Source organism: Aulonocara sp. 'chitande type north' Nkhata Bay, linkage group LG7 (assembly GCF_057382095.1).
Source record: "Aulonocara sp. 'chitande type north' Nkhata Bay isolate Kocher_YH1m ecotype deep benthic linkage group LG7, A_spYH_male_GT1.1, whole genome shotgun sequence".
Classification (NCBI taxonomy): Eukaryota; Metazoa; Chordata; class Actinopteri; order Cichliformes; family Cichlidae; genus Aulonocara; species Aulonocara sp. 'chitande type north' Nkhata Bay.
This window is the reverse complement of record NC_141350.1, coordinates 7,347,403-7,375,343: the sequence shown is the minus strand read 5'-3', so window position 1 is coordinate 7,375,343 and position 27,941 is coordinate 7,347,403. Positions and strand designations below refer to the sequence as shown.

At 37.2% G+C, this 27,941-nt stretch overlaps 1 long non-coding RNA gene across 1 annotated transcript; it reads left to right on the top strand.

Moving 5' to 3' along the window:
• Positions 1-9,957: 9,957 nt before the first annotated feature.
• On the top strand, positions 9,958-23,950 carry LOC147324428 (uncharacterized). The gene is made up of 3 exons (XR_015130537.1): positions 9,958-10,410; positions 15,793-15,839; positions 23,682-23,950. It is a non-coding gene; the product is annotated as an uncharacterized LOC147324428 (long non-coding RNA).
• The last annotated feature ends 3,991 nt before the right edge of the window (positions 23,951-27,941 follow it).

The following is a 27,941-nucleotide window of genomic DNA, read 5'->3' as shown; positions in this document are numbered from 1 at the left end:
GCACAGGTCTCTCATTCAAGTATTATAGCTGCTGTTTTTTTTTTTTTCAATTTTCTGCTGAATATTTTCAAATTGTTGCTGCAGCTTCCTTTCTTTAATTCTGTGTTACTGGAAATCCTTTGCTGCTGCATTGATGGATTGTAGAGTCCCGTAGAGATACACCTGCTCACATACCCATGCCCCAAGCTCATCCATTTTGCATATGCACCAGCATCACTTACTGAGTCATGCGTGCCTTGTTACAAAAACTGGGTGGTGTCTGAACAAAGCACACTGGCGGCATCAGTAAAGGCACGAGTTTTGGCATGTACCAACCTGCGCAATTGTGCCAACAGCAAGCATTGTCTAAGATTCAGTCTAGGATTACAGAACGAGAGAGAAGTAACGGAGACAACCTAAATCTAAAGAGAGCTGCTGCAAATCTCCCAAGATGTGAAACATTCTACTAGAGCCATACGGTATCGGTATTTTATCACTCATGTTATATCAGTAATGTCTAGAAAATTAATTACATTGTTGATTCTCTATTCACCCTGTGTAATCACAAGATCAAGTGTTTCTCTCATTTTGACATCTGCAAGATGTGTAGTTGCAGTCTCTACTAACTTACCAGTTGAAGTCTTGTCTGTTCCAGGATAAATGTAAATATATTTTGATCACCTGGTGACATTTCATTTAGCTTCAACTACCCCACAGGCCACTAGTGTGGTTGTAGACTCTGTCATGTTAAATATGAGATTTTACCTCTTGATATATTTTGATGCAGACTGTGTTCACCTTTCAAAACAAAATTTGTACAGATGAAAAACTGCATCTTTTAAATTTTAAACTCCCATAGCTTCAGCGCACTTATGCACTTCATTTCCCAACTCTGTGTGTACGATTTACTCGTCTCTTTGAAACATACTTATTTCAAGGATTGGACTGTTTATCCATCCCTTCATACTCATTCCTATTTATCCATTTCAGCCTCTGATCAAAAACTGCTCCCTTTTGTTGGCATTAATATCACCCTCTAACCCCTCCATGAAAAATGAATGCTATTATACAAGTCTGGAATATCATGGGTAATTGCTTTTTGAAAGTTCCCCCAATTTTCTTTCTGTTGTTGATAAACATGTAATGGGCTTACTTTGATTTATATATTTATTTATTAAACCACATGACCTTCAGTATTAGCTTTGGATAACTGACTGTAGAGGGCAGAAACATCCCTGTGGACCCATCTTTGAGTCTGAAGAGTGCCAGCTGTAAACTAGTAAAGAGCTACTCAAATCAGGCCTACCAGGAAAATGAGCTGTACTGATAGAACAGATGCATCAGTTTGTGTTCAGTATTTGTTCTGCTTTTATGTGTGTGTGTGTGTGTGTGTCTGTTCCAGTGTGGAAGTCTGTGCATGCATGTACTGAGAGATTGTGGTTAGAGTAGAAGGAGCAGTGAGTGTTGCTGGGTTGCTAATGTTATTCCCATCCCAATTTGCTGCTTTTGCACGTTCATTACCACTGCAATTATACTGTTGGTGTGTATAGGAAGCATGGGTAAATGAATTAGGCAGGAGCATGTTTTCAAATGGGAGTGCATACTGGAAAGTGGTGCAGTATCTAAACCTTTTAATGAGGAAGAAATTTTGCTGAGGACAGGGCTCTGCTAATGGAATTTGAACTTGATTATAGGATAGCAGACACACATTCAGTCGTCTTTATCCTCTGATTCCTGCTCTATTTACAGTATTTATCATCAAGGCACTGGCAGCGGTTGCTGCCATCTGTATAAGCTCGACTTTTATTATCGGAAATATCTAATCCTCTAAACTTGTTTAGTCAATTATTTTGGCAGAGAACACAACGCAAAAGTAATTTAAAAAGGCTAGCTGCACCTGATGATCATCTGAAAGTCAAATCTTTACATAATTTCAGGATTTTTAATGTTTGATGGGGACTACTGAAAATATTAAAGTTAAAAAGCGAAAGAGACATGAGGAAGAGAGGAAGTGGGGTGAGGAAGCGAGATACCTTTTGATTGAAATGATTCCAACTGGGAGAAGGAGGCTCTTATGTGAAATTAAATCAGCCGCATGGGTAGGAGGAAAAGCAATTAATGACCTTTTTTGTTTTGAAAGTTAAAAGTTAGAGTGAGGGTAAAAGTTAGTACGTTATCTCAGTTAATTACTGTGTCGATGGCCAAACCTTGAAGTTGAGTGGTTTCATTATTGCACAAGCTTTAATTTTGTCCAACTGGACAGTTTCATCACCCAAAGACACATTTTAACCATGTGCACTTTTTAAAATGAAGCATGGTTTAATCAAACAACAGAAAAGGGATCACCAACACTACAATTTCTCTATTTATTTTTCAATATATATATATATATTCCTATACAGCAATATGTGCACAAACACATATATTAGATAATACTATACTATGAAAGCCAGGCTCTTCACTGTTGACTTTAACACTGGTGTTTTGCAGGTACGTAATAAATATCAGCTGAGGATCTTTGGGATGTCTATTTTTCAGAAAAAAAAATAATAATAAAAAATAACATACAAACAAAACATACATGCATACAGAGTTGCACACTGGGGGGTCCTCAGCTAGTTTACAATGTCACTTGAATTTCTGAAGAAAGTTAGGTTTACTACTTCCTGAATCCGAAGTAATTTTCAGTAAGTAATTTCGGGAACATAATTGGAAAAGAGTCAATTACCCATAATAAACTTACATGAGGTAACACAATGTGCCACTGAAACACAGCAGTAATGGAGTCATTTGCTTGTTCATGTCTACAAAACACAAATTCACTGTAATATTTTTTAAAACTTTGTAGTCTTAATACATGTTTTTCTAAAGTGACATAACTCAGCCCCGTCTGTCTCTGTCTGTGCTGTTTTTGACATTCACAGGACATCTAACACCCATCAGCAGTTTGACTCACCTCTTCTACTGATCCATGACATTTAGCCTATGAACATCCAAGGATGGAAAGGATGTTTGTAAAAGACCGAAAAAGAGAAAACAAAAACACGACTACTGAATAAATGACAATCTTCAAAACACTATCATCCCTCTGTAGACACATAAAACAAGCAACATAACATACTGCTAAAAATTCCAAGGATGAATTTTAGTTGTCAGCATTGTTGTAAATGTCAGTGCTATATTGCGCAAGGGTTTCTCCTGAACAGCCAAATTGTTGACAAACTAGCTCTATCAAAGTGACAAGAAATACTCCACTTAAAAGGTTTATGCAAATGAAGGGGAATTTACTGCAACAAAGAAACAAATAAACAACTCACAAAACGTATCAGTGTAGTTCATAAGTAATTAATATGAACAATGCAAGAATTAAGTGGTTGGTTGTTCAAAAGAGACACCAAGTGATCACACCTGCTAGCTTTTATAACTCATACGGTCCAGGTGTGCTATTTTTGGTAATGCCAGTCAATTGCCCTCCAAGACATAAGGTAGGTCTTGCTGCAATGTAGACATAAAAGAAAGATTATGATGAGAGGAAAGATTATTTCAAGAAAGAATCATGATGCCATATACTACTTTGAAAAATCCCAATGCAATTTTGTATGACGTGTTTTGACTGTGAAAGCGGTTAAATATATAAATCAATATTAAATGGTGACATTGACTCACTAGAACTAAAGTCAAATGCTACTGGCTGTAAACTTATTGAAGAGTTTCACCAAGTATTTCAACCATGAAAGCTACTATAAACAAAAAAGTTGCTCTAGAAACTCAAGTTATGTTATGCAGGCCACAATAACACTATAATCTTCTTATATATAATATATTATGTATAAATAAAACGTTTAAATAGTTAATTCAACATCTTATCCAAATTAATGAGGTTTTGCTTGTATGAATGCTCTGAAAGCCTGTGGCTACAGATGGAGAAAGACATCAAACAATACTCTTTGCGACTATTTAATATAATCTCTATTTGGTGTTTGCACTACTTTAAGTGTTCATTTATCAAAGGTTATCTTTTCCTCTGACCGACGTAGTGAGATAAATTTAGGAGAAAAGAGGAAGCAAAATCCTATTAAAGGAATTAATTGTGAGTTTTCTGCAGGATGAGATCTGGGTGCTTGAGTCAAAGATGTGTGTGTCTGTGAGTGCGAAAGAGAGAAACAGAAAGACGGGTGAGTGTGTCAATGCTGACACTCATTGTATCTTACTGTAAGTGTCATTTTCCATATTTTTTTTTCTCAGTTGATTTGCTAGCAGCAAGGTTATAATGTCTCTGTTGGAATGAAATGGACTGTCAAAAGCTGTTCATTGATACTGCACAGGTTAATTTGGGTCCAGGACAATGTCTCGGGCCATCATTCACAAGGATACACACATTCATGCGATTCACAAAAAGGAGGTTCTATATTTCTTCTTGCTGTCATTGTACACTTTGCACTCCATGCTTTCAGTTTTCACGTGCTGAGATGGAGGAGCAAACCATCAACAAAAATAGCCTACATATACTAAAATATGCAAGTGGATCTGATTTAGATGTATTTGACAGTGTTGCCAGGTATTGTATAGCCATCGCTGTTCATTTGTATACCGATTTTTTCCGGGAACATGTGTCGTCTGCATTAATATTCTACAGTTGCGGATGAACAGGAACATTTACTTTAGCATGCACTGAAACAGCCTCGGGGATGCTGTGATTAATGTATCCCACTTAACTCAGTCGCATCTACACTCTCTAATCATGTTTTTTGACAGGTGGAATCATGTCATTCAAATTCATGTCTTAGTTTAACTAATATATCATATGAACGTGCTCCATTATAGGCGCTTGGGGACTGCAGTCATCCATTTGAGCCAAGGTTAAAAGATTTGATAATAAATACAGACCCGTGAAAGTTGGCAGTATAGCAAACTGGGCGTGGTGGTGATGGTAGTGAGAACAATAGGGGTGGGATGAAGCACTTTCCCTATGAGTTTGATGGCATGCATCATTGAAGATGACAAAATGTAAAAATTGTTTAGACGACCTTATTAAATATGTATGAAACTGGATTTTCAAGGAGGGTATAGACAGGGAAATCCATCACTGCATTGTAAAATGTCAAAATACTATTAAAGTATGAATATTTAGTATCATTTTTCCTGCTGCTGCGCCGAGTGCTACAGACAGGAGAACACTGAAAACACAATTTTAATATTACATGTGACTTACAAGCAAAGTTATTTTTCTTTCTTTGGTTTGCATACATTAATTATAGCCATGGTTGCCTTATATCACATGGAAAGGGTGTCATGTGGTGCTGGATCGCTTCTAGATAAATAGATCATCGTAATACCTACACTCGGTGAGACCACTTTGAGATTCTCTGCAAGAACTCATCAACAAACATGAGCAAATTGACATTGGAACAGATTTGGAACAATAGTGTTTACAACTACTCAATTAGAGAGATTAGTCAACCTCTCCAAGGTCACCAAAACAAAGGCGCGTTCATGTTGTGTAATCCCTCTAAGTCAGCTATTAATTGCTTCATGAATGTCTGAGGACTAAAGAGCATTGTCATGGGCCATGGCTCATGGAAATGTCATTAGGGTTGTAGAAAAATTTACCAAACCATTTTCTCAAATCCTTACCAATTAAGACTCTGCAACCATATCTTGCAAGCTTATTACACCACTCTCATCTTGTTTACTTTGCTTCCTATTGAATGCATATTGAGAACATTGTAGAATCACACTCTGTACTTTACTTATCAAGGCCATACCACAACCACCAACAAGAGGCCAAGCAGTCATAGTTTCACAGCAGCAAATATATATCACCTGGCACAATGAGAGTGTTCTGAAGCACGGCTATAGTACCTCTCTGTTGCGAACCTGCCAGCATGCTGTGTTGTTGTGAGTAGGGAGCCCACACTGCAGCACAGCCTGGCTTTCTTTGGGTTATGTGAGCAGGTATGGGGGCGTATTTGCAGAGAAGAGAGAGAAAATGAGAGATAGGAGCCACAGCCAGAGAGCTGTCCCTGAGTGATGCTGCTCCACTCCCAGCAGCACCCCGTCAACTCCAAATGAGAAATTTCAGACATCCAGTGAGGTAACTCTTGAAAGTGGAAATGTTTTCCCACCACTGCTGTGTCCTTTTTTGGACAATAACTTTAAAAGTTAGTTGGCTGACCTTCAAAGCCAAGGAAAGATAATGGATTCCATTCATCTCAAGGCATGTGTTAAGTTGATTGGTAGATGAAACAGTGTGAAAATGCAAGATGAAATAAGCTATGCTGGCAACCTATCGTTTGGCTTCTGTTCTTCTTCTTCTTCTTCTTTTTTGCATTGTGGCCTGTAGCTCTTTAAAATACAAAATATCTAGCATTTGTTAATGTGGGAAATTAAATATGCATAATAATTGGGTTGTGTTTCAGGCTTGTCTGACTTAATGATATGATCAGAGACATCACCAAAGCATCTTTGCTAAAATTAGCTTCTTGTCATGACCACATTTGTGTAAGAATACTGAATTGGACTAGACAGGCTACAGAAAATCACTGAAACAGCAAAAATAAAACACAAAAATCATAATAATCACAATAACCTGCGCAAGAAATCAAAGTCAGTGGTGCTATCTTGGTCACTATAGGCAATGCCTTTTGAAGCAAGCATGAAATAGTTTATTTACTGCAATCTCAAAATGTAATAAATAAGCAAAGAACCCACTGCACAAAAACGAAAGCTTACTCCCACTCAGAGATGAGCACCATCGTGAATGGTCGGGAACGGGCAGAGCAGGGAGAACACTACAGATATATAAATTCCTAACAGGAAGAAAATGAAAGTGAAAAATAAATAGTTCAGGGCTACTCCATGATGCTGAGTCATCTCTGGTAATTGCTTAAAACGAAGTTAGATTATGAGGTAGTTAAATTAGATACAGAAACATGTGGGTTCCCAGAGTACTCCATGAAACAAACTTTTCCTATCTGAAGTTGTTTTTTTGTTTTTTGAATCTTTTTGACAACCAAATGGAAAGCCAAGTGAGAAAAGTTTAAGTCTATATAAATTCATGAAATGAATAAATAATAATAAAATATTCAACCCTTTTAATGTACAGATTAACATAAAATGAAAGCTCCACTACTGAGAAAATTATAGTTACTTTTCTGTCAGTAGCCAATTTGACTAAATATGAAATACTCATATTACTGTACTATAATTCATTTTCTCATTCCCCATTTATATAGTGATTAATTAAAAAAATATGGGCCTATGCTTCTACAACGCACAGTCCAACAGTCCAACAGTAAAAGAAAATACTAAATAAATTATTGAATTCAACTACCCGGACAGTTTAATTTGATTTGTATAGTGGGCTGCTTTAAATGGCCACACTGGACTCACAGACTGTCTACTAGAAATCCTTTTGGCACTGAATGTCTCACCAAGGTGATTCTTGTTGAAAACAAGATCAGTAAAGATGTCAGTTGCAATCCTCTAAATTTGGATCTGTTTTTCTATAATGAAAAAAATGAAACTAGAGTCTGCACAATTACTTAGTTACATCAGGTCATTAAACATATACCAAATATTCCAAAAAGCCCACACATAAAAAGAAAGTCCTCTTATCATTTTAAATGGACTTAAAAGTGTTTAGTGTGCAGTTTGTGTCTTTTCTTAATTGCTGAGGAGGACGCTCTTGCTGAAAGGGTCAGCTGTCATATTAATATGTTACCTTTGAAACAAAGCCACTTCAGAGCTGCTGAGTTGGCGATTAAATAATCTGAATGTCTTTCATGCCACTGACCTACTGCGGAGACAGGTGTTGAGCATAGAAATGATTCAGTGAGGTGCTCTGAGCATGCAAGTAGTAGTAGTCAAAATCCACGTTGTTAGTCTGACTCAAAGGTTGTGGGCATAAACCTTTTACTGTACTGTGTTGGTTGCAATTTTTTTTATAAATAACCCTTTAACTAGTACATTTAACATGGAATAGATATTGATTACAGTAATATAATCCTGCAAGGAACCATCCTCATACTGTTAATTTATTTATTGTGGTGAGTGTGGCACTACCAGATTTTCCAGTGGCACTGGATAAAGTTGATCATAATCGTTTATTGTTGAAGAAATTATTGTTTGTAGTAGTGTGAATGAAGAGTTTTATTAGGTATCTGGAAATACAGTTTTTATATGGGGAATACTCAGATGTCAAGGCTGTAAAGTGCGGAGTGCCACAAGGAAAATGTTTTGGACTACTATTATGGACTATTTTTTATAAATTACATACAATAAAATAAAAGGCTTACAGCCTTTCAGTGGACTTTTGGTCTCGTTATTACTCCACTGTCCAGAAAAAAAAGGAATGATGTTCAAATTCTTGAATTCACTTTCCTGAATTCTGATAACACTAAACAAAAGTTAAAACATTAATAAAATAAAATTTAATGCCATTTACTGAATGAATGTTGCTTTTAACATTATATGGATGGTTGCAAAATTTCAACTAATGTCCATAAAAATTGTAAATGGTTACTAAATACTGTTTATTACTGTGTAAAGATAATTTAAAGTTGAAGTTGGTTGGTTGGCTGGTAATCGTGGTTCCTGTTGAGTTTTCCTCTGCTCTGTTTTTGTTTCTTTTCACCTGTGATACCATATGCTGTACAATATATCATTAACACTTTTTTAACATATGAAAAATGGGCACAAATTGGCAGAGTGCAGATGAAAACAGTGCCTCTTTCAAAATGACTAACAGACTGTGCTGGCACAACTTCATTATAGATGATACTATAAACTGGGACTCATGGCAAATAACAAGGAAACTCCAACATCATTGTGAAGTTTGCGGACGACACTACAGTGGTGGGTCTTATCACCAAAGGTGATGAGACGGCCTTCAGGGAGGAGGTCAGCGCCCTGACCCACTGGTGTCAAGACAACCATCTTACCCTCAATGTCGCAAAGACAAAGGAGTTGATAGTGGACTTCCGGAGGTGCAGAGAAGTACACACCCCCATCACCATCAACGGCGCTGCTGTTGAGAGAGTGAGCAGCTTCCGGTTCCTTGGTGTACATCTGGCTGAGGATCTTACGTGGTTGGGACACATAAACAAAACAGTGCAGAAGGTGCAGCAGCGCCTCTTCTTTCTCAGGAGACTGAAAAGATTCGGCATGAGCCCCCACATCCTCAGGAGCTTCTATCGCTGTGCCATTGAGAGCATCCTCACTGGATGCATCACCACCTGGTATGGCAACAGCACTGCTTACAACCGCAAAGCTCTCCAGCGAGTAGTGCGGTGCTCTGAACGGATAATTGGAGGTGAGCTTCCCTCCCTCCAGAGCATCTACAGGAAGCGGTGCCTGAGGAAAGTGGGGAGAATCATCAAGGACTCCAGTCACCCCAGCCATAAACTGTTCAGACTACTTCCATCAGGAAGGAAGTTCTGAAGGATCTGGTCCCGTACCAGCAGACTGAGAGACAGCTTTTTCCATCAGGCCATCAGACTGCTGAACACGTCATAGACACCTCACCTTCACTTACCAGAACTTCAACATTATGCACTCCATACTGTATATAAATGCCACTTGTTTTGCACAATATCCAACTGCCAACCTCTGTATATTTTATTTTATTGTTTATTCTATTTAATTTTTAAAATATGTATGTATGTGTACACACACAGACACACACACATATATATACATACATACATACATGTATATATGTATGTGTATATATATGTATATATACATACATGTATATATGTATGTGTAGGGATGGGTATCGAAACCCGGTTCTTGTTGAGAACCGGTTCCCACTGTTTCAATTCCTTGGAATCGTTTGCCATTTTTGCAAACGATTCCCTTATCGATTCCAGTCACCCCGAATGACGTCACCACGTTGCGGAGCGTCATTTACCTGGCAGGAAACACGGCGCCAGCGGCTCAAATGCTCAAAAGCTTGGTTACACTTTACGAGAACGGATGACAACAGGGCAACTTGCAATCCTTGCAAAGTAGGTATTTCATTTAAGGGAGGAAACACTACGAATATGCAAAAGCATTTGCTCACAAAACACGCGATAACCTTAAATGAATGTCGTGTTTTTAATTCCGCTCCGGACTCGTGAATCTCAACCCAGCAGCAGCGGTAACGTTTGCACGTCCTCTCCCGTTAATGCGGCAGGTAAATAATCAACTAACAGTGCATATTATGTTAGCGCGATCTGCCTTATTACAAAACCTGCCATTACTGTGCATTTAGGTGACCATGATGAGACAGACAGAGTCTGGCTCAGATGCTGGCAGTTCTCACTGCAGTCTACCGGTAGCGTCTCCTTTCAGGCCAGGATAGACGAATGTCACCGAGCAGTGACTCAGTTTGTGGTCAAAGGCTTGCACCCATTTGCCACAGCAGATGCCCCCGATTTCACTTTGGTAAGTGAATGTGTTTAATTGTAGGCAGGGACATTACTGGATATTCTTGTGTAATTGCTACAGAATAATTTATGTTACACTTTGTTATTGCTACAGAAGAATATTTTATTTTATTATTTTACATTTACATTTTTTTTCCTGGGGACCCTGTGACACCCCATTGAAGAGCCGTAGGCTGGATCTCTTAAGATCTCACTGTTGGGTTTGTAAGGCCAGGTTACTCCTAAATTTCTATCTTGTTCAAAGAGAAGATAAAAAACAAAGTTCTAAGCTAATCGACCTTAGTGTTCTCCTTTTTTAAAAATAAGAATCGATAAGAGAATCGATAAGGAATCGAATCGTTAAACAGAATCGAAAATGGAATCGGAATCGTTAAAATCTTATCAATACCCATCCCTATGTATGTGTGTATATATATATACACACATACATATATACATGTATGTATGTGTATATATATATATACACACACACACACACACACGTAGATATACATATTTAGTATACACATTCAGTAATGCGCATACACTCTTATATTGTACATATATTTATTCATATAATTCTCAGATTTAGCCATTCTTATATTTTGCTTGTTCTTATGTTATTGTATTTTTACACACCTCTGTTGCTTGTGAAGCTCGCACACAAGAATTTCACTCGCATGTACTGTACAAGTGTACCTGCACATGTGATGTGACAGTAAAAGTGATTTGATTTGATTTGATCAAACTGCGCACTTCCACCTTAGGGGCAGGGATAGCTCAGTAGGTAGAGTGGTGGCCCCATGATCGGAAGGTCGGGGGTTCAACTCCACTGAACGGCTACCCTGAGGTACCCCTGAGCAAGGTACCGTCCCTACACACTGTTCCCCGGGCGCTGCATTGGTGGCTGCCCACTGCTTCACTGATTTTTATCATTGATGTTTATAAAAAAACACAGAATAAAAACAAAAACACTAAACGATGTTATAAAGTCCTGAAAAATAAAACACGTGTTGAATTTGACAAAACTATACCTCAGGAGTGTGTAGGTGTTCTGTAGGTCAGTAGGATAAGTGTTTAACTAGTAAAAATGATAAACTGGTCAAACAGCTTTTCAAATTCATTGCATGTTTGTCAAAATATGGAATTACTTTTTAGATTGAGAAGTGATTAATTACCTGTTAATGTTTACTTGTTTGGTATATACACAACATTGCAATCATTATAAAAGCTGTATTTGAGGACCTGTTATGACACTGTAACTTAACATCCTGTTTTCCAATTAGAGCAAATAAAATAATAATAGGACTTCTTTTGGCAATGAGTTAATTACTTGATCTTACTCAGGAGACAAAGTAAAGTCACCATGTCCCCTTAATTTGCAGTGCGATTGCAATTAAATGCACATTTTATAAAATTACAACATAGTTAATGCACTTTCACACTAATGCACTGACATACATAGCTAAAGCTATTCATTTTTAGGAGGGCTGAGCAAACATAGATCCAAAGCTTCTCTGTGTTTGACTTCACTTTGTGTAGTGCCTGCATTCATCTACCTGTTATAGAGTGCGCAAACAATGAAAAAGCTGGAAAGGATTTCAGATGCGACTGAAAAGGTACCCAAGAGGCACGCTTTTGTAGGACTTTAGGAACTCTATATCCAGGCAATTCTCTACCTCTGTATGCTCTGAAATTGGATCAATAGCATTTAAACCCTGATTTCTGGGGTTGGATGACACTCTGAGAGAAATTTTATGCATCTATACATTCTTTTGTGAAATTCTGTATAAATGGAGCATGTTCAGGCAATATTTTTCACATGGATATTTTCCAATATTCTGGAAGTGCAGGTTCCCTGCATTACATACACCAGATTTGCTGGTTTGTTTATGATCATTGTCATGTTGTATGGCTCAATCTCTGCACAGCAAAATCTCCAGTGTTAAATGAAAAGTAACCTAGTCAGTTTTGAAGATTAACAATGGCTAACACTGAGCAGTGCTGATTTTCTAACACTGGAAAATAACTCAAAATGTTAGAAATATTCCAGTGTTAGAAAATCAGCACTGCTCAGTGTGAGCCATTGTTAATCTTCAAAACTGACTAGGTTACTTTTAAACATATAACACTGTCAAAAGTGTTAATTTAACACTCAACAGTGTTGTATTTAACACTCAGAGGTGTGGACCCATATAGACACTCTCCAGTGTTAATTTAACACTGGAGATTTTGCTGTGTGCTGTTTGTCAGGTGACCTCACATTTTAGAACCCTTTGCTATTTATAGGAGTTCATGGCTGCATTGTGCCCAGGTTCTGTCACTACAAAATAAGTCAACCACTGGCCTTGACAGCTGGTATGAGGTGTTGTTACTGATAAAGTGGTAAGTGGTTTTTACCGACCTATTCATTGCTATATCTTCACTTTGGTCTTATCTGTCCAAAGGACATTGTCCCAAATGTCTATGTAACTTCAGTTCAGTTCAGTCTTTCTTTTAATTGTCTTGTCACAAACTTTAATATTTAATTTGAAAACTTACATGATCTGTAGATTCTGAGATGTAACTCATGTGGCATTGTGTTAACACATACCTGAATGGGCCAGCTCAGCACACCTAGCTTTTATGGAGGTGGTCACACTAATGATCCTTCAATCAAAGGTATTTGATTAGCAGCACATGACTGTGACTTAACCTCTTAATTGCTATGGAAGTAGTATGATAAAAAACACCTTTTTCATGGCGTTATACTGTAGATTTACACAAACTTTTCCTAATCTAATTCCTAATCTAGTTACATAACAGGTAGTTTTTGGGTGGAAGTTTCAATTTTTCAAGTATTTCCATCATCTCACTGCTGACACTAAAGTTGTGTTAAAAAATACTTCTGTTTGACTCGACTGATATGCCTATAACTTGTGATTCTAATAAACTGCATTTCCCTATTACCCTTAGATGCAGAATTTTTATTAACCCTGAACCTAACAGACTTTCTTTTTAATCTCTATTTGGACTTTTTGTAATGATAAAGTTTTCCTGACTGTTGACTAAGTTATGTATTTAAACAGTTTTTTTTTTATCTCTTTTAAGCAGTGCGTTAAAGGCCTTGAGATTTCGGCTTATAACTGGCAATGCATCATTATTTTGTGAGAGTTAGTTTTTGTTAGTTTTTTGACATGGCACTCTTGAATCAGATTATTGCTACTCTTCTTAAAAAATCATGAGCCCTTTGTTCTTGTGGGACGTGCAGTAAAGACTAAATGGTTCCATGCTATTTCCAAACAAAAGTTTACAAATGCTCATTTGGGATGGAATTTCATGGTAATTTTGGACTTTTAATGATGTCTTTGAACTGCTCTTTTTCAGAGTAGAATGACTGTACAGCATAAATATTTAATGACTTTAAAACAGCAAGAATTGGGTGCACGAGATTGAATTTATTTTGGGTTCTTTGAAAACTTCATCTACACTTTGGTTTGAGGCAGAAAGCAAAAAAGTACAGGTAATACTTGCTAAACCCTCCCGAAAGCCATCCATGTAATGCTACCAAGTAGTTAATTCTGGGAAAAAAATATTCTAGTTTTCACCAGGACACAAAACATTATAAATGTAGAATAACTGGTCAAATATTATTTTTAAATTTGTGAATCATTTCTTTTATTATTATTATTATTTTTTAAAGGAAATAGTCCCAAAAGTTTAAAGATCATTATCTGAGTAACATTAAATGCCCAGCAGGATGTAGCAGGATGATGCCTGCTCTTGCCAAAATGAGTAGAAATCAGTGCTGAAAAAACTATTATTTAGTGTTTGTACAAAAGTACAAAAGTCACTATGAAGGATGGATTTAAATAAGTTGCCTACTTCTTTATCAGACTTATTAACAGTGATTGTAACAAAAGTACTGACACAACCAGAAAATTGTTGTAGTCGTAATGAACTGAGGAAGTGATGGCTTTGATTGTACTTTTGCATTAATATTTTAAGGCTTACTGGTATTTGGTATGAGCAGTGTGAGCATGAAACCACAACAATGAAAGTGGGTGTCTCACCGTTTTGCAGAAAAAAAAAGGTCGAAAGTTGATAGCGACATCAAAAGTCAATTAATTTAATATTAGTTTTGCATAATCATCTGATGCTGACATTTTTAAATCAAAGCTTTTGAAAACTTTATTTTAAACTTGTAAGACAATGCCTTCATAGTCAACTGTGCCCAGTCACTGCTAGGAGGAGACAATGATGGATTCAGTAATCACCACAGTAATGTTGACCTTTTAAGGGATCGCCTCCTTGTCGAACAAAAATAAAACTACACACAGAAGCAAGCTTGTCTTCTGTTAATTGTTAAAGTCTAGGCTCAAATTAGTAATTAAAAACTCACCAAAGCTTGATAATGTTGTTGTATCTTTGGTGCTCTAATGAAAAGGCACCAAAGAGAGAGACAGATTCAACAATGAAGTGGAAAGATCCTGCAAGTTAATAGTCATCTCTTAAGTGGTTGATTATAAGTACTATCTTAGCTGTAAATTCCATCCTGAATGCTTTTCTCCAGTAATTTTGCCTACTCTTTTTTATCTAGTAGCTAAACACGTACCAGTACTCCCCATTAACCTTAAGATTTCCATGTTAGATATTCCTCCCTGATACTCAAATGTACACACCTTTTATAAGTTTCTAGGATAGTAAAAAGAGAACGAAAGTTAATAGCGAGAAAGAAAGAGAGAAAGAAGACTGAGTAGGCTTTCATGGAGGAAAGACTATTCCCTAGAGGAGACGTGGACTGAATGGCGTAAATGAGGGAAGCATGGCGGCCATTCCTGTAGCCTCATTACAGTAATGGAGATCCATCCGTTCTGTCAAGGCCCCCAGAAAATCTTCTGTGACATAAATGCCTTCCTTCTCATGGTATTCTACATCAACAGGGAGAAGAATAAAGTAGAAGCACCTTCTAGTTTCATGATGCACAAGAAGATTTGTGCATTTGGTTGAGTATTAAGGCCCTGATTAGGGTCTTGTAGTCTCTGTCAGAGTCCATAACGTTTTGTAGGGGTTGATACTGTGGCCTTGGTGGGAAAATTGAGATACATATGCTTCCGGTAAAGACTGGTCTCATCGCTGTCGAGTCTCAGGCAACAACTACGCTGATCATCTTGTCTGTGGGGGGAAAAAGGAAAATCTGTAGGTTGATTTCACATTCTTTTAGTTGATATTATCCACTTAGAGATACCAGGACTCTTACCAAAGTAATCCATTGCAAGATTTTGAAAATAACTTGTTACTGGTGGGTTGGGGCGTGGCTCATGCAGTGTACATGTGAAAACAAATTTGCTAAAGTCTCAGAAATATTGAAAAGAAGATTATTTGCTAAAATATATGTATGTTTTTCTCATTTGACAATCAGGAATTACCTGGATTGCTCTAATACTGGGGAGCAAGTTACGATACAATGTAAGTAGTACGTTTTTTTATTATTTAGAAATACATTTATTGGTTACAAACTTGGTCATCATACTGTATGATAAGAATGACTCATAAATGGATCATGGATCCATCTGATTCCAATTTAGTCTTCTTCACAAATGAAAGTTAGTTATGCTTTCATCTGTTCTGGGACCAATACTTTTAAAATTATACATGCTTCCCATAGGGAATATTATTAGAAAAGACTCCATCCATTTTTATTGCCAAGCCGATGATACTTAGTTATATGTATCCATGAAACCCAACAACACACATCAATTACTTAATCTACAGGCATATAAAATTTTCTTCTCTTAATTCAAATACAACTGAGGTTAATATATTTGGCCCTAAAAATATGGTGTCAGACTGGATATTTACTCAGGATCTTTTTTTTCATTTGTAAAATATAGTTTACATTTGAAACATCCTGTCTAGAAGTGATGCTCAAAGAATTGTTCATGCATTCATTAGTTCTATGCAGAATTATTGTAAATCATTATTATAAGTTTGTTTTAAAAGGTCCATAAAAAGTCTCAGTAGATGAAACAGATGGCGGTCATGTCCTGAGCCTGGTTCTGCCAACGGTTTCTTCCTGTTAAAATGGAGTTTTCCTTACCACTGCTGCAAAGTGCTTGCTTATTGGGGTTGCTTAATTGTCAGGGTGTTCTTCAATACTGTAGGGTATTTCCTTCACATTATAAAGAGTCTTGAGGGGACTGTTACTGTGATTTGGTTCTATATAAATAACTCTGAAATTAACTGAATTGAACTGAATATTGGATATGTAGACACAGAACATGTCTTTGTGAATCACAGTCATGTATGAAATGTGTTTACATGTGCACAAGCCTGATTTCTGCTCTTGCAGCTAGCCACAAATTGATGTCGACATAGCCTTATCACCAGGTTTGCATATGAATACTCCTGACTGCTTCATTAATCTGTCAACGAAAAACTGTAAAAGATGAAGCACAATTCCACCTCTTCAGATTAGTGAGGTTCTCAGAGCAGCGATCCTTTTGCATAGCCATTACACGTGGCTGTAGCTATTTATAGCAACCACCCTGTCCTTTATTATTTAATTACTCATGCACCTGCCAACTATCACAACCCATTATACTTTATCTCAATCAATGTCATCACACTTTGGAAACATAATCAGTAACAATTTGCGTATAAACACTTTGAATAAGCCAGAATTTAGAAAGAGGTTCACAACCCCCCCCCCCCCCCCCCCCCCCCCAAAAAAAACTAACCCAAAACAAAACAGAACAGTAAATGAAACCTAGGATGAACTGTTGAGACAATGAAAATACCAAGACTATACACAAACAATAGTAATAAGACTGATTTTACAAAAGCCTTTTCTAATTAACAGGAAAATACTGTGTGTGTAAACAGCCTAATTTCTACTTCAGGTCAATTCACATTATTTTAATCAAAAGGAGAAGACTATTGTCTTTTTTAAGCCACTGAACTCATGGTATTGTGTCTGGGTGGATGAGTGACACATGTATTGTTAGGCAGCACTGTTTGACTTTTTTGTAAACCAATAAATCCTTTGCTGGCTGTATAACTTCTCAAGGACAAGTTGTATGGGACTTGAGGGAGTGAATATCACAAGTTCAGATAGGACCCAGAAGCTGCCTGCAAAAGTAATATCTTGCAGCAGTAAATGGAAAAAAGGGAGCATGAAGAGGACCACGGATGCCACTTATTTGGTGTCTTTGATAATAAATGCAGCTCTCTTCACTCAACAGCTCTGTTTTCATGCTCACAGGAAGGTCAGAACTTTGAGTAATACACAGTAAAAGAAGAAAATTGCGCATTGCAGTTTTGTTCTGCCTTATTCTTCTTAGAAAATTAGCCATGAATATCTGACCAATTCATAAATGCATCCGAAATGTACACGTGCATATGCATATGTCTTTATCACTCGGGCTCCAGGGATGTTCTTGTCTAGAGAAGTTAAGATACCAATTCAGTCACGTTTAAAGCTTGGAACTATTTATTTTTCATTGATAACTAACACCCTGTATTCCACTGAAAAGAAAAATGCTTTCAAACTGTATGCTGATTCATCCTCTCCAAGCCTATCCATACCACTTCAGCGTACTCCATCCTATCCCACACCTCCTCCCCCGAGTTCACCCAGCTTGCTGTACCATTTCCATACTGTGTTCACATTCCTTACAGTGTGGCATTATCATCAATAGTCATTTAGAAGAGGGCTGCTTTCCACTCCACCAGATGCAATGAAGATTCATAGCTACCATTTCACAGGGTTGGGGGAGATGGAAATTGTGCACATACACCACTGGCTGTTGGGTTACTACTGTTTGGCCTTGCAAGTCCTGTGAGGTGGATGGGGACAGAAATTGAAGACAAATGCTCAGAACTGTAAATGAGCGGCAATTCTGAAAGATAAGAAAGTGAATGCTGTGCATTCCAATATTTGCACTGAATATATATGAAAGATGCATTATGTATAATAAAGATATATAATAAAGATGGAGATGTAAATGCATGCTTTGGGAATCAAACCACTGATTAACCTGCAGCACATTATAAAAGCTGGTCAAGCTGGCAAGGGGGCCATATAGTTAGAGATGCTTGAGCTGGTAAATGATTACCATACAAATCAAAAGTCTGGACACACTCACCAATTCATATACTGTAATTAAGATGATATAGGTCTTAATATGTTCTCACTGACTCCCAATAAAAGAAAAGAAAATGACACTAATTCAGACTCAGCACCAAAAAACTTATTTGTTCAAATATTTTTTTAAAGAAAAAAAGTATCACATAGAATATCAACAAAAAGATTAGATTCAGTCAATGTAATTAAAAATATTCCACACATTAAAAGAATGTGGGTGGCATGTCACAGTTAAAAGCCTAAACTCTATTATCAGAAGTAAATAGGTTTACAGTGGCTCTCACCTTTGTCATTCGCCATTTCTGTAAGTGCCTTTTTTAAAAATATCATTTTAACTCCACCTGATAATGAGGTTATTTTGTGAAATACTAATTCTTGGTCATTGAAGGTTCTAATTAGATAAGCTTGGCAACTGTTATCCACTTCTATTAACCTTTGTACAGACACCGTATCACTGTTGTAGAAGCTTTAAAGTAGCTAACATCAACTGTTGATAAAACAGCACTTTCATTAATGGTATGGTTGCACTGAAATAACCCAGACAAGACTTCAATGCACTGTTGAGGTTTGCATTATAGTGTCTATAGTATGGATTTGAATGAGAAAAAAGAACCTAGAGCAATGGGAATGATTGAGCATAAAGACACAGTCAATAACCTGTTTTATACTCTAAGTATGAAGTACATTTTGACAGTGATATGTAGGATATTCCTTTAAGAGCAAATAACTTTATTTCCATAAAGAACAAGTAGGTTATAGCTAATTGATGGATGAAGGACGTTTTATCATTTGTTCGTTATTTTTTTTTCACACTATTTCCTATCATACCCATAAACTTTGACCACAGATTTGGACTCAGCACATGGGTTTTTAGCTGCCACCGCGTTGTTTTTGTGGAACCAGAAGTTACCATATTTGGGCCAGATAGTGACTTGCTATGTTATAAGCTATGTCTAAAGAGCTTGGTTGGCAAGCTGTATTCACAATATCCATAGACAGACAAATCTGCTAATGAGTTCTAATTACTGCTAATTAGTATACCAAAAAATTATAGAATTTCACTTGCCAAAACTGTAGCGCAAACACCTTGGATGGGCTGTACGACACAGCAGGCTAGAGTCTTTGTCAGATAACTCTATTAAAATGCTCTTACCGGCAGACATCAACAACACAAATGCCACGGAGAGCTGGAGTTCAGTAAGTTGAATTAGAGGAGGTGAAGCCTAGCCAACAGCAATTGGCTACAGCTCCCTACATCAAAACATGTATCAGTCAAAGCACTCACATCCCTAACTGTAATCGTTACTAGTATAATTCCTAAATGGGTTTTAAAAATATTTATCCACTTTGAAGTCATTGGAATAAATAATATATTCAGAGACCCAAAGGCTTTTTTGTAACAGGCTGTAAACCTGTTTTTTTTAAAAATGCCATTCATTTAAACATGGAGCTCTATGGGGACTGACTCGCTGTTGGAGCCAGCCTCAAGTGGCTGGCTCCAACAGCGAGTAACTGCAGTTTTTGGCTTCATTTTTTCGTCCTGGAGGTCATTGCTTGATCAGACTTAGATGTTCACAGGCTTAACATCATAACTCGGCAGAGACAAATCCATGAATAAGTTTAAGGATTGCAATGCACGTAAGAAAGTAATGTTACAGTAATTTAAGTACTAACACAATGGTAATTATGTTTTTTTCGTATATAACATAGTTAATATGAATTAAACATTAAAAATCAACATTTGTTTCTCTTTTCAGAAAACTAAATGTGAACTGAGTTAAGCTGTTGCCAGATATGTTAGTGTACATTTTTTTTGTTAATCCACAGAATCCCATGTTGCAAACTATTATTTATATAAAGTTGAATCATGATGAACTTCAATGGGACTGAGCTACAGAAGTTTAGAAGGGCAGCAGCTGCCCCATCTCTCCTTTCTATTACTGCAGCTGATTATAATGCTGACCTTGGTGGGAAGTTTGTCACCATGTTTAGAATGAAAATTTCTAGATGTATGAAAAAAGCTTTACTGACAAGCTTGGTTTCAAGTAATGTAATGACTTTTGCTCTATTTTGTTGGTTTGTGAGAGTCATTTGAGACCTTCAAATCAGGTCTCATTGCTCCCCAATTTTACACCGATCAATTTAAAACCCCCAGTGACCACTGAAGAGGTGACAAAGCTTTTTAACCTACCTAAAATGTAACATTTTATAATATATTAAAAAGAAATTATGCTCTTTGCAACTCTCCTTCACTCTAGGTTCTTAGAAAAATTAGTTCTTGGAGCCAGCACATGGTTAAAATAATGAGATATGTATCTCTTGTCGTTGATCTATGTACAGATAAACGACAACAGAGAGTGTGAGTTTTATTCTTGTACACACAAGAGTGTTTGGGATATGAATTATGACCAGCTTTCAGGAGATGCTTTACAGCATGTGCTGTGTAAGTGCACTGGACTGTCAGAGTGCTTTATCATTTTCAGTAAACGCAAATGCAACTTACAATTTTACAGTTTTCACTTGATCATTTTTTGAGGATACTTTATTAGCATCAGAGAAAACTGGGTGGAAGATAAAATGACGTAGTGTCAGGAAATAACTGAAAACTTTTCAAAGAGGCAATTAAATTTGACGAAGATTTTAATGTGTAAATCTCCAGTGCACCGCTTCAAAGCTGAAAGTTTGGTATATCTAAAGCAAAAGCACTGTCCAAATAGTGTGTGTGAATTGATGCCTGCCTCATCGTTCCACCTTCAGGAGAGTAGAAGAAACGAAACAAGAATAATAAAAATGAATGATAAAATGCTAAAGAGGTAATTTACCTGGGTAATGACCTTTCCCTGCTTCTGATGATTAAGGATGAGGTATGGTGATGAGTCCTGATAAGGGAAATGTGAGCCTGATTCTATGACTGTGCATAAAGCAGAAGGAAAAGGATACCACCCCAACTATCACCCGGGTTGGAGAACAGAGGACTCTCACTTGAGATCACTTTCACATTTTCACCCTACAGCATTAATTAATAGTCCTTTTTCATGGGTGTTGTAGCATGCAGATACAAAGATCACTCCATTTGCTCTTTTCCTGAGACCCACTGTAATAAGTCAGCTCCAGCCCTCTAATAAATCTCTTAGAGAACTGAAGACTAAGTAATGACTAAAACTGGTGCTCTAGCTCCATAAGGTGTTGCATATTAAACTGTTATACTTACTGAAATAGCGTGAAAGCTGTGTTACAAATGTCAGAAGGTGGAAATGAATTGGCATACAATCGTCTCTTCTGGACAGCTGTGTTAACAGACATGAAACAATATAATTATATCCTTAATAGATATACTATACTAACAATAAAGGCAGGTCTAAACTGCTAAGCCTGGAAATGCATAAAAGAACGTGAGCTTCTTATTTTGGAGGGAGTGAATAGCATTGCAACTTTTTATATGGAGCTACACTTCGTTCTGGTCATCTGTGCAGCGATAGCATTCACTGCTCCACAGGGAGAGTGGCAGGCTTCACCTTTGACCGACCTGATTTGATTTTGTCAAATGTGTTCCCTCGCCCCGCCGAGACCAGACCAGCTGCTCATCTCTCCCCTGTTTCTGTTCATCATGTTTGAGCCACTGAAGAAGAGGGGAAGAATGCAGGAGACCAGCGTGAGAATAACAGGTGGAGGTTGAGTGCGTGTGGGGGTGCGTGAGTGGACCGAATCAAGTCTATCACAGTTGCCTGTCTGAGAGAGATGGTTTTATCATCCCTGGCACATCAGCATGTGTTTGAAAATCTGGTGTAACTTTCTTAGTCTCTCCCCTCCCACTCATTCTCTGTCACTTTGTTTTGTCTGCTAGAGCCTGTTCTACCAAATCCCTTGACAGTATGGCTGGAATATCACTGAATCAGTCTATATTAAGCTCTTATATATATATGAAGCTGTTAGTGAAGTGAAACCACAGCATATGAGACTGATGTGGGTGAGCTGTAATGCCTCTGGTAAGGCACTAGCCTCTCTGGTGGAGATCAGCATGAGTTACTCTGGAGAGTTGCAGCTTAGACTTCATTTATTACTGCACAATAATTAAGAACAGGAAATGCACAGCATGGTTCAGAGGTTTACTCACAGGAAGGATAGCCAAAGGAGAATATATGCTATAAAGATCATGTAGGTTTTCTCTGGGTAGGGTGAAAAAGGAAGCAACACAAGGAGAGAAAGAAAGACTGAGGAAAAGGAGGTTTGTTGGGAGGCGGGAAAGAGTCATTGAAGTCCAGTGGAGCTTTACAACACAGCCTGTGGGACTGGAACACCTCTGCACAGCATCACATTTCACACTGAATTCTTCTCACCAAGTTATTTAAACCTCTCGAGGCTGCCACATATAAAGCAGAGTGCACAGTTTAATGTGGAAACACTTAAGACTAAACTATTCAAGAACTATTCAAGTCACAGATTTTTAGAATAAACGCTTGAAGAAAAATGGTAAAAATTTAATCTAAAAGCTATAATTTCAAAATCGATACTTCCATAATACATGTACTTCTTCTGATAATCTTTATAAATATAAATATGTAAGAGCATAGACTTATCTTAGAACAAATTTATTGGATTAAAATCAGATTTGGCAGATGAAGGGACTTTAATTTTTCGTGTAGCAGTACAGCGGGAAACACAATGAATAAGCCCAATAGTAATTCGTATTGTGAGCTCCAGTAGATTTCATTTCATTGTGCATGGGCTGTGGTGAGCTGACCTGTGCTGCCACAATCTTTGTGAAGCAACCAAGTGAATTCTATAAAACATAACCAGAATTTACATGCACAATCGTGGGTGATTTTCAAACCACCAACCAATATAAAGCTGGTATAAGGGTGGAATTTGGCAAATGATACTAAATAACATCATTAGTTTAAATTCAAATTGACTCCTACCAGGGTTCTTCTAGAAGCAAATCAATTTACTAATCATTGAAAACAATCTTTTTATAATTTTGAAGCATGACCTGAACTTTAATTTCATTATTTAAACACGAAAACTGTACATACAGAATATCTCATTTTAGTGACTTTGCCCAAAAATAGCATTTAAAAAGTTTTAAACTTTCAAACCATCTTTTCGCTTATATAACTTATAATTTAGAATTCTTTGAGTTCTATGTCTTTTCTTTACAATTTCAGTGCTGCCACACGGTACCTAACCAACTGGAACAGTGACGATGGATAGCACAGTCTGCCCTGCACCGCTGCAACGTCTAACATCTACATCTTTCTTCATCTGTAAGACTGAAGTCATCACACAGTAACTCTTTTCTCCAATTGTGTGCCAAACTGCACAGAGCAGTTTGTGTATTTGCTGGTATTTGTTGAGCTGTTTGAACTGTTACATTTCAAAGTACCTGACACTTAAAAATAAAATAAACAAAGTTGTAAATACTAAAGTATGCGACTGCAACTGTGTCGACATCTGCACACGTGTCTGACAGGGATGCGTCAGGGTGGTACAATGTAGTGACTTTACTATCTACAAGTCATTCGTTGGAACGACTGCCAGACTGTAACACATGAAAAATAAACTTATATATAAATAACTTATATTTTTTAAGACATCCATAACAAAAGCTGTCATAGTCTTAACATGTATGATCCATTTCAAATTTGAAGGTTTGAACTCATTTTGAATGCCTTCTGTCTGTTGGGTATTCAAGTCAAATTTAACGACAATACCCCACATCGTACCCACATTGCAAAAATAAACAAGCCCACATCTTGATGTGGATAACATTAAGCACAGTAAAATGCATGGTGTTAGAGGTGTACATATGTGGTGCAGGAAGCACACTTGGAGGCAGAAATTCTCTTCACCCAATGAGCTAGTTTTTTAGGCTTATAAACCTTAAGCCCCTCCCCAAAATAAGCCATGCATTAATTTGTGGCACCTGGTATTTTAAGTGTTAAAAGCAAGCTTCAGAATTCTTAGTAACGTCAGTCAAGGTAATTATAACTAACAATAACACAGAACTTCTATTTTGTCAGGTTTCGCTTGGACGAACATCGTCTTCCTTCAATGTGTAGCTCATTTTTCAGTTAACTCAATAAATGTTACGTACAAATACACAAGTTTGTTTAAGAGGTATAAAAGCGTATTTGAAAGAATTAACAAGCTCCACTCTGTTTTTTAGTAGAGCTCCAAACGCTAATGCAAGAGCAGCTCGACTCGCTTGTCAGGCTCCTGCCATAGAGTGCAGGTTTAGCCAAATTGCACATTCGAGAACTACCAACACATGGAGCTCCTCTCTCATGTTCCCATGTTACAGCCTTTGTCAACAGGAGACGTCCACAAAACGACAAAAATTACAGATTCAACAGCTTGTAGTTAAGCTAGCATCTCGAGATGGCAGCTCACTGTGGCCACACGATGACAGCAATTTACAGGATGGAAGGAAACAGGCAATATGAGATCCTTTATAGGACAGAATGGGGAGAGACTGCTTTTTCACATCCATGAAATCACATCACAAAAATGATTTTCTGTCTCACACATACAAAATTAATGTTTAGACTTCGAAGAAATACATCAGGTATTTCTACAAATTTTAAACATAGAATAAATTATGTGGGGCTTCACACAAAATAACTGCAGGTGTCAGTGTGCAGGATTAATGCGCCAGACAATGTTAAACACATTTAAGGGATATTTTGATCAATTTTTATTTATTTTATGTGGGGATTCAGTGGTGCTCATATGTCATCTGATTCTGTTGGTGGGAGGTTGTAAGATCACAGATTTATTGATTGGCTGCTGTAGAGTTGCACATTCCCTTATCCATATAAGCTGTAATATTACTAAGAACCATTAATCACACAGACAGAAATAAAATGCAGCCAGACATCCTTTCCATAGTACTAAGAGAGGGGCAACACTGAAGAGTGAAGGTCTGAATGAACTACTTCATATGCTAACATCCAAGTAGTAATGTTCAGTATATATTTTTCTTTTCTTTGTCTGACGTAAGTGAATTATCTATTATCTGGTCTGGGATCATGAGCTAGCTTATGGATAACATGCTGAATCATTTGTAAATAGGCATTTTTTCTTGCCTTTTCATACAGTGTTTGATGCCCTAAATCAGACCTAAATCCATACAATGTGCAGACTGGATTTCTCTGACTGAAGTGGTGCTATTTATATGCAATCACATGATATTACAGCATTCAAACCAAATCTGTTTCCCCTCCCCCAACTGCTGTCAACTGTTTTGCCGATGAGATTAAATACATTTAAAATAAATACATTGCCATCATCATTATTTAGACTGAATAATCTTGTGTTTATTTTGGGAAAACATCCCCAAAACATTGCTTTGCATTCCTTTAAGAAATGTATTTAGACAAAGGTTTTGGGCATATTTATTCATGGGATAGAGATGAGAAATCTTTGAGGTGTTGTTGCAGCATTGCTAAGCTGCAAAGCTCTGAACTTTTTTGCTCTCTGTAGAACACACAACTAATGATTTGTGTTGTTTTGCCAGCAGCACACTATGCTCCAGATTAGTACTGCTCACAAAGTCATTGAAACTACAGCATATTACATTGATTGTTGTGTTATAATTTTTATAGATTTTTTTTTTTCACTTGTTCAGTTCAGTCTTTTGACAGTTAACATTTGTTTTGATCTCATGGCAGAGTCACACTGTTATGTTGTACTGCTGCTCGTTGATCTTTCAGAAAGATATGGATCACGGAGTCTGTCTTGTCAACACACAAGAGCCTTCTCTGTCTCGTTCTTCACCCATCCACTTTACTCCTTATGGTTTGAAAATGTCATTTATTGCAGGCTCTGATTGTAATTTCTGAATTTTAGCTTGGTTTCTGAAGATACTGTCCAGTATGTGTTAATTTTATGCAGGGTAAACACAGAGACTGGGCTATATATGTGAGGAAATTGGTGTGAAATCAACATATCTGCAAACACAACTCCCCTGGAGCCTTTCTGTGATCAATTATTTATGTACTGAAGAGAGCCAAGAAACTATATTTAAAGATCAACTTCTTTGCATTTTTAGTTTTTTATCTTTAAAGGAAATATGTGTATTGAGTATTTATGTTGATGCTTGTGATGAATGTCAAATGAGAAAAGCAATGCAGTTCAGGAAAGAGGAGAAGGAGATCAAATGAAAAGGAGAAAAGCCTCAGAGAGTTGCCAGGATGTGAGGTTAAGGTGGTACCATGCTGACTGAGCATGTTGAGTGTGTGTGCTCCCGTTTCCAAACTCATCATCTATCTGCCTCCTGTCGTTCACTCGCTGCTGATGGACTACAGTCATCTGAAGAGAAGGAGGAAATGTCACCCTACTGTGGCACTGGAAGGCAATCAAGGATTTTTGTAACTGGATTAGAGCAACCTGGCAACAAACAGAAATAAATTACTGAATGTGCAGCATTTCACTGGTGTCACAGTGTGTAGGATAACGATGATACCCAGTAGCATTCGATAATTTTATACTATACACGAGGACAATAAAGGTAAACAAAAAAAAGAGTGGGACAGGTAAAATGTAACGTGTGACGACCATCATCCTAGTATACACACTCACCTAGACAGTACAAATAATGTGTGAATTCAACAAGAAACAGTTTTTATGAATATCCTCATGCCATTAAAGAAAAGTCCATATACATTTGGAAAATAAAACTAAATGTTTCCTTGATATACATTTTACACCAGGGAGCACAGATGGGTTTTTTTTTTTTAGCCATGCTAGAAACATGGCTCTTGGGATTTCATTGTTTGGCTGCCAGTCAGTCAGTCAGTCGAGACTTTGATGATTCGCTTTTGAAGTCATATTCTTTACTTGCATTATTCTTTGGTTGGTGACCTAAAAAAATTGTCTTCTTACCTCCAGCTTTTTATAACCTTAACATTATGATGCTGATGCTAACGATAAAGCTAACAATAAGCTAAAAGCACAGCTACGTCTATGTAAACCTTTTTATATGTTAACTTTTGATCCTACCTGTCTTTAAACAGACTTGCTGAATTAAATTAGGGTATAACAGCGCTTTCTTACGATGCAGATGGGGGGAAATGTTTGTTTATAAAATAAAATATAAAATTTTAATATCAACTGTTGATTCTAGTTTGTTATAGATAGATTGTAAAATGCATTCAAGCTGACATTATATTGTAAGGATAATTAATTGAAATATAGTGTAAACATTTTTTCTATAACGTCAAATGGTGGAGAGTCCCAGATATAAACCTAGTGGGAGTATCCCCCCACAGAGGGACAAAAGGACCCCCTGATGATCCTCTAATCGCCTGAGCCAAGGTGTGAAACTGGGTGCGGGTCCCAATCAGCCAGAGTTTCGGGTGAGTTCATTGTGAAACCTGGCCCCACCTTATCATACGAATTCCTGGGATCAGATGGCCCAGGATGTG